Source organism: Musa acuminata, chromosome BXJ3-9, assembly GCF_036884655.1.
Source record: "Musa acuminata AAA Group cultivar baxijiao chromosome BXJ3-9, Cavendish_Baxijiao_AAA, whole genome shotgun sequence".
Taxonomy (NCBI): Eukaryota; Viridiplantae; Streptophyta; class Magnoliopsida; order Zingiberales; family Musaceae; genus Musa; species Musa acuminata.
In genome coordinates this window covers 34,862,431-34,883,006 of record NC_088357.1, presented here as the reverse complement: position 1 = coordinate 34,883,006, position 20,576 = coordinate 34,862,431, and positions in this window count along the sequence as shown.

The window sequence follows — 20,576 nt, the reverse complement described above, 5'->3', positions numbered from 1 at the left end:
GACTCAGTCTATGAGATTATTAGGCACTAGTATCGCCAGTCTGGGCGGTGGTACCATACAGACATAGTCTCCCAGGCGGTGGTATCGTTAGACTGGGTGGTGGTACTGTCCAGTGTTAGTGCTGCAGGTGGTGGTACCGCCAGGACTCGGGAAACTTGGAATACGACCTTTTTTGGCTTCAATTTTGAAGCCATTTAGGGTCTATAAATACCCCAGCTATTTATGTGTGGAGTAGCAAGAATTAAGCACGAAATTGAGTTGAAAAAAAGGGAAAGAAAAATTGGAAACTCTCTTATGATTTAGAGTCCCTTCTTCCTATTATTTAGAAAGTTCTTCTAAAGGGAGAAGTGAGGCCTAAGAAAGAGAGGTTGTAAGGGTTGTCTCCTAAACCTGTGAAAAGGAGAAAGAGTGCAAAAGAGTAGTTGATCTTTGCCCATTGAAGGAAGATTGTTAATGGATGCCGGTGGCCTCGATGGAAAAGGAATCGATGGAGTGGATGTAGGTCATGACGACCGAACCACTATAAAAATCTAGTTTACATTTTTATTTATGTAATTTTCCTTACTGCAAACTTCTTTACTTGCTTTATTTTCTCACTACACTCTAATGAACGCTTTCAAGTTTAATATCTTTCTGAAACGGGTTTAATCGAAATGAAGATTTTTGAACTGACGTCGTTTTTATCCGCTGCACTAATTCACCCCCCCCCCCCTCTTAGTGTCGACTCATTCCTAACAGTTGGTATCAGAGCCACATTTTTCTTGTTTGGTTTAACACCTAAGAGAAATGGCTCTTTTCGACTTTTAAGAGGGCTTTTCTATCGTTCGTCCTCCCATGTTCAATGGGACGGACTATACAAATTGGAAAACTCGAATGAGAATTTTCTTGCTTTCATGGAATCTTGATTTATGGAATATAGTCAAATTTGGTTTTCAAAAGTCTTCTCTTCCAATGAACGATTGGAATGAGTTTGAGAAGAAGACTTTCTCTTTAAATGCAAGAGCTATGAACGATCTATTTTGTGCTTTGAGCAAAAATGAGTTTAATTGTATTTCTATTTGTGAAATGACTTTTGATATTTGGCATACACTTGAAATCACACACGAAGGCACTAGTAAAGTTAAAGATTTAAAAATAAATATTTTGATGCATGATTTTGAACTATTTCGAATGAAGCCATACGAAACCATTGTTGACGTGTACACCCATTTTACGGATGTCGTCAATGGTTTAAAAGCTCTTAACAAATATTTTTTGAATCTTGAACTTGTTAATAAAGTTTTACGATCTCTTTCTAAAACATGAGATTTTAAAGTAATGACCATTCAAGAGGCCAAGAATTTGAATACTTTCACTTTCGAAGAACTTATCGGGTCTTTAATGACCTATGAAATGAGTTGTATGACACAAAATGAATATAAGAATAACATTCCAAAGAACAGGAAGGATTTGATACTTAGAACTCAAGAAGACCACTCGAGCGAAAGCTCAAGTGATGATGATGATGACTTTGAACTTCTCACAATAAAATTTAAAAAGTTCATGAAACAATAATTAAAGAATAAAAATAAACTTAAAAAAGAAGTTGCCAAAGAAGAAGAGAGCACAAGGCGGCTTGGAATGAATCGAGTTCATCCGAAGATGAAGAACAAACCAAGAAAGGCAAGGTGACAAACTACGCCTTAACAACTTCCGACAACGAGGTAACCAAAACCCTTTGCTTTATTTAGAAATTACATAATGCATTTTATGAGTTATTTTTAAATTGGTTTAGAAAAATTATTTATAATTTTTAAAAAAATTACATGATGTAATAAAAATAAAAAATTGGGATCATACTAGTAATTTTGAAAATGATAATGACAATTGCATGTTTTATGAAAATATAATAAAATGTTAGATATAAATCTAGTGCTTGTACACCAAATAAGATTAATCTTATGAATGTTCTTAAGAAGCAATAATATATATTTTGATGATTTCCATATAGATTTCTGACTTTGATTGAAAATGCTCAATGAAATCATGCTTGATGTTTTAATGACATAATAATGTAAGATGTAATACAAATATTAAAGTTTTGATACCATGCTTGATGATTTTATACTATGCATGAGATTTTGAAGTTATATATGATGATTTTTGTGATTTATGGCTTATTGATCTTTGTCACAATGAAAGTTGCTTTTTTGATTTTAGACAAGATGAATGCTTTTCATATGAAAAACTTGAGCATATTTATATGAAATCAATCACATTAAATGAAACACATAAAAAGAAAAATGTATTATCATTGGAATAAAAATGATAAATCAAATCGCTTGTTTAAAAGAAACCTTATGTTTAATGTGATTAGTCATGATGATTTTGATGATAAAATTTGTATTTTGGTTTTAATTAATAATGAATGGATTTGGCATAAAAGAAAAGGGCATCAATCACATAAGTTGAAACAAAAAAGAGGAAAGCATTTTTCTTTAAAATTTCTCAATCCCCTATCTTATTGAGTTTTTAACAAGGGATATTGATGAATCTATTTGTATCATTTTTATGAATATCTTGAATTATGAAAGTGATTTTGATGATTATGAATTTGAATAAATTTTGTCTATATTATGATCTTGATTTCTTGAAATTAAAACTTGGGATTTTTCTTATATGAATCAAGATCTCTCATTTGATCTCTTATGTCTTTTTTTGCCATTCGCTAAAGAGAAAAATTATCTAAATTATTCTTTTGATTATAACTTGAAAGTTTTATTTGAATCAAGATTTTTTTCCTTTCGCTAAAGAAGAGATTCATTTAAAAGAATCTTGATTCTTTCACTTAATTGAGATTTATTATGAATCAAGATTTTTCATTAATTGTTCTCTTACAATTCCTCTTGGTATTTTCTTAAGAGGAGATTTTCTATATGAATCATGAGAATTCTTATGCATGAATCAAGATCATTTATTATTTGTTCTCCTACAATTCTTTTGTTGTTTACAAAAGAGAATATCTTTTTCGGAATTCATGACTTAAAATTTCTTTTGAAGATCTTTTATTATTTGATCTACTAAGATTTCCTTTCGATTATTTAAGAGGAGATTTGTCAAAATGAATCATATCTTTTGGTATTTACATGATCTCATCTTTCATGATATGATTTGTATAATTCCTTGTATTCATGAAGTATATCTCATCACCAAATTTTTATTGTTATCCTTCATGTAATAATATGAAATTATGTAATACTCATGATATTATGTTGATGCATTCAAATGAGAAGTCATGATCATGCATGGTAGGATGTAATATAATTTGACAAATTGATATCATCATGATGTGAAAAATTTATGATTTGGAATGATGCATGCAATACTATATTTTTTTTAATAAAATGATATATCATGAATGCTTAAGTATCATGTATGATATGCCCATAGTGATGATTTATTTTTGGTATCATGCTTAAAGTAAGGATGATATGTAAGGTCTTGAAATTATGCATGTTTTAATTTGAAACTGTAATAATGCACAAACATATTGAAATAAGATTGATACTTTACCTTTGTCATAATTTGAAATTTGCTAAAAGGGAAAAGAATTACAACATTGTATTCTTCCCTTCTATTTGACAATGACATAGGGAGAGTAAATCTTGCTAGCTTGCTATCTTTTACTCTTTTTCAAAAACTTGTTAATCTTCGTACTTCAAAGAGAAGTAACACTTGCCAATTTGCTAGCTTGCATGTTGTAAAATAATGTAAAATTTTGCTAGATTGTGCTTTGTAAAGGAAATAAAAAATTACACTTCTCAAAAGAGAAAAACATGTTATCTTGTAAATTTAATGGAAGTTTGTTAGCTTGCTAGCTAGCTTGCATACTTCAAGAAGAAGGAAAAAGTTGCTATTTTACACATCATAAAGAGAAGCAAAAAGCTTGCTCATCTCAAAAGATGCAAAAGTTTTGCCAACTTTCATATGTGTAAAATTTACTAGCCTGCATGTTCCAAAATTATGTAAAACTTATTAAATTTGCTAGCTTGCAAATTGCATGGAGAAAGAATTGATAGAATCATAAAAATGCTAGTTTGCACGTTTCAAGTAGATGCAAAAACTTGCTATCTTGCATATATCAAAAGGTGTAAAAATTTTGCAAAAAACTTGCTAGCTTGCATGATGATAAAACTTGAAATTATGCAATGATTTAAAATTTTATATCAAAAACTTTATAGTTGCACTTCTCCTTTTTGTTGATGACAAAGGGAGAGAAGTTATGATGACAATCATTCATGTAATGATGTATTAAAAATTTGATTATGCATGATTTTATGTTGTGTGGACTCATAATGATTTCATGATGAAATATTGCTTTGACTTGAATTCAGTTTGAATTTAAGGTTCATATCACATATGGCATATTGATAGGGGAGTTTGTTTAAACTCTGGGAGTTTATATAAACTCCGTCATCAATTGATTGCCATCATCAAATAGGGGGAGATTGTTGAATCTCGGATTTTGATGATGAAACCAATTGATAGTATTTATCTAATGTGCATTTAAGTGACGTGAGAATAGCTTCGATCAGAAGAGGCAAATCGATTAAAGCAGGAGGAATCAGACATTGGGCCGGAGCAAACATATTAGAAGATTGGATGTCGGGTCGGAGGATCGGTTGATGTGTCAGTAGAAGGCTTCGGTCCGTGAATTCGGGCATCAAGCCAAGAAGATCGGATATTACGCCAAGGAGATCAGATGTTGTGAGAAGATAACATGTTGATTGGGCAATACACCGAAGGAGAGGACGATGCGTCGAAATATCAGACGAAGTGCTGGAAGAACCAATGACATGCCGGACAACATAGGATTCGTTTGTAATCAATAATGTCTAGATCGAGTTAGTTTATAGTCTAATTGAGTCAATTTAGAATGTAATTAAGCCAACTCAATTAGGGGCCAACTAGGCCTAAGTTTGGGCTATATTGGGCCAAGTGAAAGGCCCAAACAGTGACCCAATAGGTGGCACCATCGTGGCACAATCTTCGAGACTATGTTAGGCGGTGGTACCGCCCAAACTCAGTCTTTGAGACTGTTAGATAGTTGTACCGCCAGTCTAGGTAGTGGTACTATCAGATTGGGCGGTGGTACCGCCTAGTGTCAGTGCTGCAGGCGGTGGTACCACCTAGCATAAGCGGTGGTATCGCCAGGACCTAGGAAACCCGGGATGAGACCTTTTTGGCTCCAATTTTGAAGTTATTTGGGGTTTATAAATACCCCAACTATTCCTACATGGAGTAGCAAGAATTGAGCATGAAATTGAGTCGAAAAAAGGGGAAAGAAAAATTGAAAACTACCTTAGGATTTAGAGTCTCTTCTTCCTAGTATTTAGAAAGTTGTTTTAAAGGGAGAAGTGAGGTCTAAGAAAAAGAGGTTGTAAGGGTTGTCTCCTAAACTAGTGAAAAGAAGAAAGAGTGTAAAAGGGTAGTTGATCTGTGCTCATTGAAGGAAGATCGTTAGTGGATGCCGGTGGCCTCGACGGAAAAGGAATCGGCAGAGTGGATGTAGGTCACAACGACCAAACCACTATAAAAATCTGGTTTGCATTTCTATTTGTGCAATTTACCTTACTACAAACTTCCTTACTTCCTTTACTTTCTCACTACACTCTTACGAATACTTTAAAGTTTAATATATTTTTGAAACCGACTTAATTGAAATGAAGATTTTTGAACCGATGACGTTTTTGTCTGCTGCACTAATTCACCACCACACCCCCCCCTCAGTGCCGACTCATTCCTGACAGAGAGAACCTTTACACCCCGACAACATACTCTTTTAAACTTCACTAACACTTAGAGTTTAATAGGAGTTCACACAAGAATACAATAGTGTTTTCTTCCTTTTTGCTCTCAATTTTTGTGTCTTTTAACCAGGGATGAGAGGGGTATTTATAGGCCTCAAGTGGATTTAAACTTGGAGCCTAAAAGTGTCTCATCTCGCTATTCCTAGGTCCTGGTGGTACCACCGCCTATGCTAGGTGATACCACTACCTACAATACTGACATTGGGCGGTACCACCGCCCAATCTTGAGGTACCACCACCTGACAGTTTCTTGGAGACTATGTCTAGGCAGTACCACCACCCAGACTAGCGGTACCACCGCCTGACATAGTCTCGGAGATTGTACCATGATGGTTCCACTTGTTGGGTTATTGTTTAGGCCTTTCACTTGGCCCAACATAGCCCAAACTTGGGCTCAGTTGGTCCCTAATTGAGTTGGTCTAATTACATTCTAAACAAACTCAATTAGATTCTAAAGTAACTCGATCTAGACATAATCGATTACAAGCAAATATTATGTTGTCCAGCATGTCATTGGTTCTTCCGGTACTTCGTTCGATCCTTCAGTGCATCGTCCTCTCCTTCGGTGTATTACCTAATCAGCATGTTGTCTTCTCGCAACAACTGATCTCCTTGGTACAATGTCCAATCTTCTTAGCCTGGTGCTTGAATTCACTGACCGATGCCTTTTGTCGACACATTGACCGATCCTCCGACTTGACATCCAATCTTCTAACATATTTATTCCGGCACAATGTTTGATTCGTCCTGCTTTAATCGATTTGCCTTTTCTGATCGAAGCTAGTCCTATGTCACTTAAACGCACATTAGATCATAAATAGTATCAATTGATTTCATCATCAAAATCCTGTATTCAACAAGAATGACCCTCGTGATTGTCGACAAAAGCCATCTCTCTTGGGTTTTAAACCAAATCGAGAGTAACCTTGCTTTGATACCAATTGTTAGGATCAATACAGCACTAAGAGGGGGGCTGACTTAGTGCAGCGATAAAAATTACGTTGATTTAGAAAGTTTCATTCGACAAAATTGTTTCATCAAAGCCTATATCGGAAAGTAATTAAAGTAATGACTTAGAGTAAATGTAAAGTGTAGAGTGTAGCTAAGTAATGAAAGAAAGCAACAAGTAAAGAACACACCGGATTTATAGTGGTACAGTCATTGTGACCTACGTCCACTTTCGATTCCTCCTCCGTTGAGGTCATCAGCGTCCGCTAATGGTCTTCCTTCAATAGAGGAAGACCAACCACCTTTCGTACAAAGCTTTTTCCTTTTCACGGGTTTAGGAGACAACTCTTACAAGCCTCACACCTCCTCTAATGATTATAAAGCTAAAGAAAGAAGAGGACTCTTAGCACTTTTTATAATATTTTTACAACCCAACACTTAAAAGATTTTTTCATACTTTTCTACTCTTTTTGTTACCTTTTCATGCAGAAAGGAGTGTGGTATTTATAGGCCCCAAAGGTTTCAGAATTGGAGCAAAAAAGTGTCTTATCTCGGATTTCTGGAGTATTGGCGGTACCACCGCTAGTACTGGGTAGTACCATCACTTGACACTTTGACATTGAGCGGTACCACCACCCAGTCTAGCGGTACTATCACCTGATAGAGCCTTGGAGACTGGGCTCTAGCAGCACCATCGCTTGATAGGGCGGTACCACCATCCATACCACCTGGGAGGCTGAGCCTCAAGCAGTTCCAACACCCACCCTAGGCGGTGCCATTGCATGGCATGGCTCCAAGTGATCGAGTGGGCCTTCCATCCTACCCAAATCAACCCAATTGGACCCTAACTAAGTTAGTGGGATTACCTCTCAATCCTAACTCAATCTAAGTTCTAACTATGATAATTAATGCATTAAATAAGTAATCTTTGTCCAATATGTCAATTGTTCTTCGGGCGAAGTCTCGACGAACTTCCGGTGAACTCTTGACACGCTTTTGGTGAACTTCCGATGAACTCTTGACAAACTCCCGATGAACTCCCGACAAACTCCCGACAAACTCTCGGCAAACTCTTGACGAACTCTCGGTGAGCTCTCGACGAACTCTCAATAAGCTCCCGATGGACTCTCGGTGAACTCCCGACGAACTCTCGGTGAGCTTCTCGCACATCATCTGAAACTTTGACGTATCGTCTGATTTTGTACTCTGGCCCAACATATGTTTTATGCCTTATTCATTATCGTAGTTAAACCTACAACACTTATCTCAACATATGGATTAGATCAATAATTTATCAATTGATTTCTTCATAAAAATCCAGGATTCAATATGCATTGTTCACCTCATCTCATTTCCTTTTGGACACACTTACATTCATAATATGTGGAGTAGTGTCTAATATAAACAAACCATATGCAATATTCCTCTCATGATGATCTCATCATCTAATATTATTGAACAATCATTGTTCTAAAAAATTAATTTATATCCACTAACTATCAAACATGAAATGGAAATAATATTTTTGATAAGAGAAGGAACAAAATAACATGTATCCAATGTAATAATAGCTCTACTAGGCAAATGTAGGGTGACCTCTGTTAGGATCAAGAGAACTAAGAGGGGAGGGGGGTGAATTAGTGCAGCGGAAAACTTTCGACGATTTAAAACGATGTTCGTACGATAAAACGATTTCGGTAAGAAAGCCGATTCAGAAATCACTTTAACTTGTGATCAAGTGAGATGCAGTTAAAGTAAAGATATAGAGACAGTTTGTAGTTAAGATAGAGAACAGAATGTAATTGCAAATTGAAATACGACGTTCGTATGATAAAAGTGATTTCGATATGAAAGCTGATTCGGAAGTTGCTTTAACTTAGATTAGGTGAAGTGCAGTTAAAGTAAAGCTATGGAGGCAGTTTGCAGTTAAGATAGAGAATAGAAAGTAAATAAAAACCGAGATTTAGAGTGGTTCGGTCAATCTTGACCTACATCCACTTTTGGCTTCCTCCTCCGATGTGGTCACCAATGTCCACTAGAGGCCTTCATTCAATAGGCGAAGGCCAACCACCCTTTTACAGTTTCACTCCTTTTAATGGGCTTAGGAGACAACCCTTGCAGAATTTCTCTCCTCTCTTGAAAGATCAAAACTTGAAAGAAAAGAGGGAGGAGAACTTCTAGCCTCTACAACACTTTTGAGCTCTAAAAATCACATAGTAAGATTGGATTTTCAGTGCCCTTTCATGCAGGAAAGGGTGGGGTATATATAGTCCCCAAACTGGTTTGAATTTGGAGCTCAAAAATATCTTTTCTCGGATTTTCGGGGTCTTGGCGGTACTACCTCTTGACTGGGGCAATACAATCACCTGACAGAGCTCGGAGACCGAGCTCTATCGGTGCCACTACCTGACTGGGGCAGTTGCACCACCTAGTCTTACTTGGAGACTGAGCCCAGGCGGTGCCACCGCCTGGCTGGGGCGATTGCACCACCTAGTCTTGCTCGGAGTCTGAGCCCAGGTAGTGCCACCGCTTGATTGGGGCAGTTGCATCACCCAGATTTCCTAGGAGATTGAGCTCCTGGGTGGTGCCACCGCCGACCCAAGCGGTGCCACTGCCAACAAAGAAATCTGGGTCTGAATGGGTTCATCCATTCGGCCCAATTTAGGTCTATTAAGGGCCCAATTGCCCCCAGATTAAGTTAATGGGATCACCTCTCATTCCTAGCTTAATCTACATGCTAACTATAATATTTCTTAAGACATTTACTGCAACTTGCTCCGGTGCGTCAATCGCTTCTTCCAACGAACATCCGACGAACCTTCGGCGATGCTCCGGTGGACTTCCGGCCAACTCCTAGACTTGGGACGATCCACTTGGCGAGTTCCAATGAGCTTCTTTGGCAAGCTCTTGGACTTCTCGGATTTGTTCCCGCAGAACCTCCGATGACCATCCGGACTTCCGTCGAACTCTTGAACTCCCAACGTGATCATAGTCTTGACTCCGGCGCAACTCCAGTTGCATATTTTACTTCGATCGTAGTTAATCCTACACACTTATCTCAACATATGGATTAGATAACAAATGACAATTGACTTCATCACCAAAATCCGAGATTCAACAATCTCCCCCTTTTTTATGATGATAATCAATTGATAACGGAGTTAACCTTAACTCCCCATATCTATATGCCATACTTGAGATAAGTTATTCTTGAATTCAAAGCTTTTGAATTCAAGAGACATATTGATAAGTTAAGATCGTTTAGCCTTATCAATATTCCCATCATGATTCCTATCATGATGTATTTTTCTGAAAATGATGTCAAGGCTTGACATCCATTTTCAGGTTTTACATTTCAAATGTGAAAGATAGCAATCGTACCAATTCATCATATGGTAAGATAACAACATGTAAAACTGCGATGTAAGTTCTTGATATCTTAACATAATACAAACATTTCAAGTGTTTAGCAATCATAGCATTTCATCACATATCAATTTGTAGAATTGCGATATATACTTTAGATATCTTAATATAGTGCAAATATGGCAATAACATAGTGCAAATATGGCAATCATAGTAATTCTATTACTAATTTATCATATATTTTGATGTAAGATTTTGATACCTTAACATAATTCAAATTCAAATATGGCATTCATAGCATCAATTTATATAGCATTAAATTCAAATATGACACTCATAGCATCAATTCATATATTTCTCATTCAAATATGGTACTCATAGCATCAATTCACATATTTCTCCCCCTTTGTCATCAACAAAAAGGAGAACAATATTAGTAAATTTTAACTAGGTTAATGTCATTTTTCAATAATGAGAGATAGGATACCAATTATACAAACATCTCAAGGAAAACATGACATGGAGATGATTTTCATTGCTTCTTCCTCTTTATTTGTTATTATCTTTTTGCATGAATGAGGAAAGTCATTTGTGAGCTAACTCGAATGAAGTCAAAATTGATATGATATTAAAGCACACTTCATTTTTACAAGAATCAAGATATGTGTGTGAATCAAATCCTTGCATGTAAAACTATTTATCAAAAGATATAAGAAGGAATCATCAAATCCATTTCTCGAAAGATATTTTTCACATGATAAGTCTATGAGAGATGCATTTGCTAGTTGATTCCATATGTCAAAAATCAATGATATGAATCAAACTCGATATGACATATGTTTATTAAGTTCGGAAGAAAATAATGTATCGAGAAAATCCAATTGTTAGGATCAAGAAGATTCGAAAATGAAATTTAACACTTTCATGCATTCGGACAAGGTTTTACTATAGATTTTCAAATTCAATCATAAAGATAAAACATGCTTATTATCATGAAAATTTTTGTATCCAAAACACATAATTTTCAACATGTAAATAAGGCATGTAATTATGTAAAATCATCATGACAATTTAGTAATTTGATCATTAAATAAAAAAAATCCGAAAAATAATCTTAACAAGTTCATGCATTCGGACATAATTTTGCAGTGCTCAAGGATTAAGAATTCGATATATGAATCTTCTCAAATCTCAATGAGAGTCGAACATGCTCATCATGGAAATCAAGGCACAAGATTTTCAACTTATAAAGTAAGCATGTTATAGAATCATTCAATCTTTAAGTGATCAAGAAAATTTTGAGTAGCTTAAAGAGATTCAAGGAAAATCCGAAAACGATGTTCAATCTACATTAATATTCTTAACTCTGCATATGCTCACCAAATAATACATTAAGTAAAACATATCAAGGATTAGTGGTTATCAAGGCAAGGGGTTTTGTGATCAAGGAGAGTAGCATTAAGAATTTACAACAACATAATTATTACAACAAGACAAGAAGAAATTGTGATCACATTTACATATACAAGTTCATTCAGGAGGTGAAAAATTAAAATACCTAAATAAAGAGTCAAATTATCGATGAATTTGTTGTAGCTCAGATAGGATTTGATCTTGTCGATGTTCAAGCCGATCTTGTCTTTGTTCAAATCAGTTTATCCGAATCCCGATGTCTTCGATAGATGATGCAGGAGCGTGCTCAAATGAATGTGTTTCCTCAAAGGGACAGATCGGAGGAGATTGAGTACCTCTAAAGATTGGTGTTTCTGGTTCAGGTTCAGGTTGAGGGAGATCAGTTCTTCTAAGCATTCTTGTAACATCCCCCATTTTTAAAAATTTAGTAAAAGGTTTGTTTGTAAAAATAAGGATTATTTAATAATTATTTTATATTCAATGATATTATATTAAAAGTTTATGGCTAGGGACCTAAGAGTAAATATTAGAAGTTTGATATAATTTATGAAAGATTCAGATTTAAGTTAAATATATATATATATATATATATATATAGTGGATATGTGTCACTAGCTAACCTAAGGTTGGTGCCACTTATCTTTGCTCTAAAGATGACACCTAGCCCCTTTCATGCATGCATGACACCTTGAAACTTTTGCATTAGTGAAAACCCAAATAATTAGATGAAAAGTTAAAGAAAACAAACCTGAAGAGTTGTAGCCAACGTGAGTTTGAGAAAAGAAGAAGAAGAAGAAGAAGAGCTTGAGGTTTTTCATCAATTTTCCCACATTTGGGATTCAAATAATTTTAAGGCAAGTGTTCTAACCCCATCCCACAGTAATCTTAATCTCTATTTTTATTTTTATTCTGTAAAATTTGAGAGATTTCAACTGAGAACTAGATTTTCAGACCTTTTGCTACAAAATTATCTATAACTCCCTGTTGTAAATTCCAATTCTTGTAAAACTTAATTTTCCTAAAACTAGATTGACAAAGCTTTCTATTGACACCTATTTTGTATAAATTGGAGTATAATTGGTTATCCAAATAGTCTATACAATGTTCCTATCAAATTCTGCCAGAATCGAGCTTTGGTCGATTTCGGCTTTCCTTGTTTCTTCTCTTTGGAAATCGATTTCGGCAAAAACTCTTACATCAATTAAGCTTTACATTATTACCTTAAATTTCTGTATACTTTTGTCCTTTATTTATTTGTACGTCTTTAGCTATCATCTAAAGTTCATGTTTGCATCGTAATGATTCGGCACATACATCCCATTGTTCCGTATTTTGCTTTCGATATGTGCCTCTTCTAGTTTCATTTCTTTGGACATTGAATTCATCTAACTTTTTTATTTCAATTGAACTATATATGATTTCTTAAAATCCTTGTATGCCCTTGCTTTTGTTTCCTTTCAAATCTAAATACATTTGTGAAAGATTATGTTTGTATTGTATTGACTCGAAAGGCATATGTACATTTCGTTGTTCCGCATGTGCTTCCAATATATTTTAATTTCATTATTCATATTGTCCGTTTGTACTCTGGTGTTTATGGGATAAATATGAACCTTTGCTAGAAATGGTAAAGGGAGTTATGCTTAGAGCCCGCGATGCTCTGCCGGCCCCCTATGACTTCACTCAGAAGTGGGTGGATGGAGCTCCCAGATATGGGAGACTTATGTTTGGTGGTCATTCAGAAATGGATGGACCATATTATGTTATGATCCCACTTCAGCTTTTATATATTTGATATGATATCCAAAGCTTTGGCTATGTTTCTATGCATGCTTTGGATAAGAATGAAATGAATGTATCGTCATGTGACATTTGAGCTTCTATTCATATTTTGTTCTTTGATATGTTTCCGAAATGTTATAAGTCTTTGTTGTACCTTGAAAACTACCATATGTCATCGATATGCTCCTTATGCCAATGATATGCTCCAATTACCTTTCCTCGATTGTATGAACAAAACGTGCTTCAAACAATATGACATTGTAATTTTGCATTCAAACAAAACATGCTACTGTTTCATCTTGTATCTTTGCTTTGTATTTTGATACCTTATTTGTTTGAAACCTATCCTCTTTGCTATGGTTATGTTAGTCATTTGCTGAGCTTTATATGCTCACCCCGTTGCTATATAAATTTTTCAGGGTAGCTTATCACTCACTAAAATGTGTAAATTGGGTTGAGGTAGTGGAAGGTTAGAAGATTTTGGGGCAAATATTTTGTACTTGATAGGTTGATGTTGTATAAGTTCTTTTTGGGTGTAATGAAATATCAATGATAAATCTAGATTGATATATCTTGTAAATATTTGAAAAGTACCTCTTACGTCAGGATTTTAGAAATGTTAAGTTTAAACTATGTACTGATATAAACATGTAGTACATGTTGGTTTTTGTGATTGCATTAATTGACTCGCTTATGGATTTATGATATAGTTATGGTTTAGTTAAGTTGCTTTTGGATTTTAAAAATCATCTAGTGACATGATGTATGATTATAAACTGCACAGGTTTTGTGAATTGTGGATTATAGAGGTGAATGACTTGAATATTTTTCTTAGTGACCTCAAATGTGTGATTGGATCCTGGATTGTTTGTTGAATTATAATATTATCAATTTTGAGTTAGGTTCATACCTCCTGAATGAAAATTAAATTCGGGGGGGCATGACAATTCTAACCCAATTACCATTTCTATAAAGACATCTCAATCAGTGAAGTAGATTTTTATTTATTATACTAAATCTATCTCCTTTTATTACCTCTTCGTCGGGTGATATTGGAATATCGTAGGCTTTAAGTATTCTAGCGATTATACCACCATATGGAAGCATCATATCTTTCTTAGATTTTTTTATCATGTTCTGTTGGATAAGGTAACCAAAACAAATGTTATGTCCTTTAATGATCCAATACATGGTTCCTAATTCCATTTGACTCACTTCATCATGATGGTATTGTTTAGAGAGAATGATGCTGGTTAGAATATGATGAAGTACTTTAGTGTTTAGTGGTAGTAGATGCTCACAGCTTTTAGGAACTATCACTAAGTTGGGATTACCGAAAATTATTCCTAAGGCTTCGACGTAGGTTGTCCCAACTGTTTCATCATCCCACAATCCTCTAAAATAAAGACCTTTATATTTTATGGGAATGCCTATCATGTCGCAAATGAATCTATCTGTAATGAAAATATGTTGTCCGAAGAGATAGGTAGACACTCTTTCTTCTTCATCTACTTGTAGATTGTTGTAAAACAACCTAACAAATCTTGGGTAGATGGGTTCACTAATTTGTAGTATTGGGAGTAGATCTAAATTTACAAATCATTGAATTGTCTTTAAATTACTTAGTTCATTTAGATCAACATACTTTCCCTTATGGATATTTCTAAACTCTATGGAAGCAAATTTTTGGGCATGAGGTTTTGAATCGAAAAGGGTGGAATCAAAGTCTTCTTCTAATCTCATTTTCTCTTTGTCTCTAGAGGATCTTCTAGAGTCCATAACTACTGCTATTTAAGAAGATAGTAATGAGTAAGAGTAAACAGAAATCAAAAGCTTCTTAGAGAATACCTTAAGTGAGATCTTCAAGAGAATGAGAGATTGTTGATCTTTGCTTTAAAATGGGCAGTATTTGGGTAGCTAAAGGGAAGAAATGGAGGTGGAGAAGTGTTGGAACTGCTAGAAGGAGAGGGGAGTGAGTTAGGGTAGGTTCCACCGCCGGCCCTAGCTCGGTTTAAAAGGGAGCACCGCTGGCTAGGCGGTGGCACCGCTAGCTGGGCGGTGCAACTGCTTGCAACCTGTGACAGCCGACGATGCTACCACCAGCTGGGTGGTGCCATTGCCTACAGGCGGTGAGCACTTGTTTGGGGGCTGTACGGGCTGATTTGGATGTTTTCGACTTGAGGAGAGTTTTCATTTGTGGAGCAATCAACTTTACTTTCATAATTACGTAAGAGTTTCCATTTCAAGATGAGAAATTTCGCACGTTCAAGATAGATCTTGTGACGCGCATATTCTATTTTAAATGTCGTACATAATTTTAGACATGTTTATGACTTATTATCCAAGTTGATAAGCTTCGTAAATTTATGACAAACTTTGCTTACAAGATGTAAGTTCATGAGATAGTTGGATCCGAAGGTAAAGAAGAAATCAATTCGATGAGTTCAGAAATTCGGAGGGTATATGAAAGGAGAATTATGAGTTTCAAAATTTGAGGGATCAAACAGAATTGTATTAGTATCACTCTGTAATATTAATTTTCTAATCCTCTTTTTACTATTTAGGCTAGAGAGCATTACATGTTCTTTTGGATCTCGAGTCATGAATATCGAGTATCCAAAAAGCAGGATATTATCTCTTGCTCCTAGCTTTTGATGGTGTACGTTTCTACAAGAAGGGGTGATTTTTAGGTACCTATTTATTTTTGGGTGCCTCAAAAACTGATCTATATTGTTTATCATGTTGCATAGAGTTTATCATGATTCCTTTAGGAACCCAAATCAGTTTGTTCAGGCTAATTTTCTTGCATGGACAATGATACGTTTTATGTCCATGTTTGCAACAAAAGTTGCATTTGCTTTGGTGCTGAACATGTAAGATAGGGCCTTTTATGAAGGTGGTTGGATTTTGGTGAGGACTTCTCACAAATCCGATTCCACTTCTTTTGGGAACGTGACCCTTATTTGTAAGGATCATGTTCAAAGACTTGCTACCAACCTCAAATTTCTTCAAGGTGTCCTTAAGTAGCAAGTTCTCCTTTTGAAGAGTTTCTAGATCATGACATTTTTCACATTGAGCTAAACTATCATGATATTCAATTTTTAATTTATCAAAATTACTAACAAGACTATCATGCTTATTTTTTAGTAATTTATATTTTCTACTAATTATTTTACATTCATCAAATAAGTCATGAAAGACATTTAATAATTCATCAAATGATAAATCTGCATCAATTAAATTTGTTACCTCTTCTCCGATGGCCATTAAGGCATAATGAGCTGTTAGAATCAAGAGCACTAAGGAGGGGGGGGGGAAGGGGAATTAGTACAGCGAAAAACTTTCGACGATTAAAATTGCATTCGTACGATGAAATCGTTTCTGACGTAAAACCATTTTTGGAAACCTAACTTGAAAGCGAGTTCGTAAAGGAGTGCAGCAAAAATAATAAAGAAGTAAAGCACATATGAAGGTTTGCAGTAAGGTAAGTAGTAAGAAGAAATGCAAACCAGAGAGCACCGCAATTTTAGAGTGGTTCGGTCAATCTTGACCTACATCCACTTTTTGCTTCCTCCTCCGACGGGGTCACCGACAAGGTCACCGACTTCCATTAGAGGCCTTCCTTCAATAAGCGAAGGCCAACCACCCTTTTACAGTTTTACTCCTTTTGACAGGCTTAGGAGACAACCCTTACAAACTTTTCTCTCCTCTCTTGAAAGATCAAAACTTGGAAGAAAAGAGGGAGGAGAACTTCTAGCCTTTACAATACTTTTGAGCTCTAAAAATCACAGAGTAAGATTGGATTTTTGGTGCTTTTGGGTTACCCTTTCATGCAGGAAAGGGTGGGGTATATATAGGCCCCAAACTAGTTTGAATTTGGAGCTCAAAAATGTCTTTTCCCGGATTTCCGGGGTCCTGGCGGTACTACCTCCTGACTGGGGCGGTACAACCGCCTGGCAGCTCGGAGACTGAGTCTCTGGGTGGTGCCACCGCCTATCAGGGGCGGTTGCATCGCTTGGCAGAGCTCAGAGACCGAGCTCAGGCGATTCCACCGCCTATCAAGGGTGGTTGCACCGCCCAGTCTCGCTCGGAGACTGAGCCCAAGCAGTGCCACCGCTTGACTGGGGTGGTTGCACCGCCTAGTCTCGCTCAGAGACTGAGCCCAGGCGGTGCCACTGCCTGACCTGGATGGTTGCACTGCCCAGCTTTCCTGGGAGACCATCCTGGGCGATGCCACCGCTTGGTAGGAATTCTGGTCCGAATTGGTTGATCCATTCGGCCCAATTGCCCCTAGATTAAGTTAATGGGATCATCTCCCATTCCTAACTTAATCTATATGCTAACTATGATATTTCTTAAGACATTTACTACAACTTGCTCCGATGCGTCAATTGCTTCTTCCGGCAAGCTTCCGGCGAACTTCCGACGAACCTTTGGCGATGCTCCGGCGGACTTCCGGCAAACTCCTAGACTTGCGATGATCCACTTGGCGAGTTCCGACGAGCTTCTTTGGCAAACTCCTGGACTTCTCGGATTTGTTCCCACAGAACCTCCGATGACCGTCCGGCTTTCCGTTGAACTCTCGAACTCCCAACGTGATCATAGTCTTGACTCCGACGCATCTCCTATTGTATGTCTTTTTTCCATCGTAGTTAATCCTGCACACTTATCTCAATATATGGATTAGATAACAAATGACAATTGACTTCATAATCAAAATCCGAGATTCAACAATCTTCCCCTTTTTTATGATGACAATCAATTGATAACGGAGTTAACCTTAACTCCTCCTATCTATATGCCATACTTGAGATAAGTCATTCTTGAATTCAAAGCTTTTAAATTCAAGAGACATATTGATAAGTTAAAATCATTTAACCTTGTCAATACTCCCATCATGATTCCTATTATGATGTATCTCTCTGAAAATTATGCCAAGGCTTGACATCCATTTTCAAATTTCAAATGTGAATGATGGTAATAGTAGCAATTCATCATATGGTAAAATATCAACATGTAAAATTTCGAAGTAAGATTTTGATATCTTAACATGATGCACACATTTCAAGTGTTTTAGCGATCATATTATTTCATCACATGGTAAGATATCAACATGTAAAATTACGATGCAAGTTCTTAATATCTTAACATGATGCAAACATGGCATAATGCAAATATGGCAATCATAGTTATTATCAATTCATATATTTTTAATGATGCAAGCATGGCATAATCATAGCATCAATACTCATAGCATCAATTCATATATCTCTCCCCCTTTGTCATCAATAAAAAGGAGAACGATATAAGTAAATTTTAAGCATAAGTGCAGTAATTATTCATGCCATAACTAGGTTCTTGTCATTTTCCAATAGTGAGTGATAAGATACCAATTATGCAAACATCTCAAGGAAAACATGACATAGAGATAGCTTTGAATACTTTTTCTTTTTTATTTGTTATTATCTTTTTGCATGAAGGAGGAAGGCTATTTGTCATACCAGCTATTTGTGAGTTTACTTTGAATGAAGTTAAAATCGATGAGAGATTAAATCATACTTCATTTTTACAAGGATCAAGATATGTATGTGAAACAAATCCTTGAAAGTAAAAACACTAACATCCATATTTCAAGAAGGAATTTACAACTAGGAATCATTTTATCAAATCCATTTCTCAAAAAAAAAAAAATTTCACATGATAAGTGTATGAGAGATGTATTTGCTAGTTGATTCCATATGTCAAAAATCAATGATAAGAATCAAACTCGATATGACATATGCTTATTAAGTTTGGAAGAGGACAATGTATCGAGAAAATCTGATTATTAGGATACCACTAGTTAAGAGAATCCGAAAATGAAATTAACACTTTCATGCATTCGGACAAGACTATACTATAGATTTTCAAATACAATCATGAAGACAAAACATGCTCATTGTTATAGAAATTTTTGTATTAATTTCCAACATGTTATTTTAGGCATGTAATGGTAATCAAGTGATTTGATCATTCAATCAATAAAGTCCAAAAAATAATTTTAACAAGTTTATGCATTCGGACACATCAACATTCCTAATTCTCTTCTTATGAAATCAAATTGTTCTTCACTTAGAGGTTTTGTAAAAATATCAGCTAGTTGATGCTCAGTATCTATAAACTCTATGATTACATCATGATTAGTAACATGATCTCGTATAAAGTGATGTCTAATATCAATATGTTTTGTTCTTGAGTGTTGAATGGGATTCTTTGTTAAACATATTGCACTTGTGTTATCACATTTAATGGGAATGTTTTTAAGATGGACTTTATAATCTTCTAAGGTATTTTTCATCCACATAACTTGTGAACAACATGCACTAGCTGCAATATACTCAGCTTCGGTTGTTGATAGTGCAACCAAGTTTTATTTCTTAGATGACCAGGAAACAAGGGAATGTCTCAAAAATTGATATGTTCCTAATGTGTTTTTTCTATCTAGTCTACACCTAACAAAATCCGCATCAGTATAAGCAATTAACTCAAAATTTTTGGATTTTGGATACCATAATCCTAGATTTGTAGTATCTTTAAGATATCTAAGTATTCTTTTAACCGCTTTGAGATGAGATATCTTAGGGTTCGATTGAAACCTAGCACAAAGTCCTACACTGAACATGATATCTGGTCTAGTTGCAGTGAGGTAAAGTAAACTTCCTATCATACCCCTATAAGTTTTTTGATCGAAGCTTTCTCTACTTTCATTAACTTCTAACTTAGTGGTGGTGCTCATAGGGGTGTTAATAGCTTTTGAGCTATCCATATTAAATATTTTCAGTAGATCTAAAGCATATTTAGTTTGACTAATAAAGATGTCATTGCTTAGTTGCTTAATTTGTAAGCCTAAGAAAAAGGTTAATTCTCCTATCAAACTCATTTCAAATTCAAGACTCATGATTTTAGCAAAAGATTCACAAAGAGATTCATTCGTAGAACCGAAGATAATATCATCAACATAAATCTGAACAATGAGAAAATTATTTTCAAAATTCTTGATAAACAATGTAGTATCGACCTTGCCTTTTGTGAAATTATTTTCAATAAGAAAAGTACTTAGTCTATCATACCAAGCCCTTGGGGCTTGTTTTAAACTATAGAGAGTTTTGGTTAATTTAAATACATGATTAGGGAGGCTATTATTTTCAAATCTGGGAGGTTGTTCAACATAAACTTCTT